Below are 1,422 nucleotides of genomic sequence, written 5' to 3' on the forward strand. Positions count from 1 at the left end.
TGTGCATACAAACATCTCACTGGATTATTACTAACGTACACACACACACACACACACACACACACACACACACACACACACACACACACACACACACACACACACACACACTCATTCATTCATACACACACACACACACACACATTATCTGCAGTTTTCTTTAAATAGCGCTTCAGTTCTTCATACTAAGTCACTCAAGCAAAACTCAAAGCTAAACGTGATGAAACTGTCCGCAGCTGAGGCCGAGTTGCCTTGACAACACCTGTGACCGTGTGTGTGTGTGTGTGTGTGTGTGTGTGTGTGTGTGTGTGTGTGTGTGTGTGTGTGTGTGAGACGCAGAACATCACTGAGGGTGTGTGTGTGTGTGTGTGAGACGCAGAACATCACTGAGGGTGTGTGTGTGTGTGACGCAGAACATCACTGAGGGTGTGTGTGTGTGTCTGTGTGTGTGTGTGTGTGTGTGTGTGTGTGTGTGTGTGTGTGTGTGTGTGTGAGACGCAGAACATCACTGAGGGTGTGTGTGTGTGTGTGAGACGCAGAACATCACTGAGGGTGTGTGTGTGTGTGAGACGCAGAACATCACTGAGGGTGTGTGTGTGTGTGTGTAAACATCACAATACGCGTCAGTCTTCTGATGACGGAGTAAATGAGGGCCTTTCCGGTTTGCTTGTGATTTACAGTTAAGTCAAGTCATCCTCATTTATATAGCGCTTTTAACAATGTAGATTGTTTCAAAGCAGCTTTACAGAGATAAACATATAATTTAAGGTAACAGAGATTGGTTTAGTTTTATAGTGGCTCTTGAAAAATGTTTTTTCCAGCTAAAGTTAGTTTTGATTGATTCACTTCCGTCTAAATGATCATTTGTTATTAAATTAGGGGCCGCTAAGACGACACCGTTCTCTCTAAACAGACTTTAAACGTGAACCTGTGATAGACGCTGATGGCGTTCACACGCGCATTAAGAATTGATTCTATAGTTATGTGCGTTTGAATATATGTGACCAGTCACGGAAACTAGGGACACAAGTCGGTTCTGGGGCATTTTGAGTTATTCATAGATTCTGAGAGTGTAATATCCAAGCTTTCCAACGATGTGTAACATGTGGAAATCTGATAATATTTGGAGAAGTTGTGGCCATTTTAAAGTAGGCACTTAAAAAAGCTCAAAGAGGAGAAAACGAGCTAAAGATTGTGCAGTTCTCACCTGTCTCTGCTGCTGGGGGTGACAATAGGGCTCATTTACATCTCATTTAGATAAGCCATACCCCCTGTAAAGCTCCTCCATGTGCTTTACAGCTTTTTTTACACTTCGAATGAGTGCACTTCTGCGGCACTAGGCGAAAAACAATTGTGCTGCCCCTCTATTTGCAACGTACCAGCAACAACACACAAAGACCAATAATGCCATATAGCCTGCAT

Source organism: Siphateles boraxobius, unplaced genomic scaffold (assembly GCF_051911475.1).
Source record: "Siphateles boraxobius isolate OS27281-9 unplaced genomic scaffold, OSU_SipBor_1 166, whole genome shotgun sequence".
Classification (NCBI taxonomy): domain Eukaryota; kingdom Metazoa; phylum Chordata; class Actinopteri; order Cypriniformes; family Leuciscidae; genus Siphateles; species Siphateles boraxobius.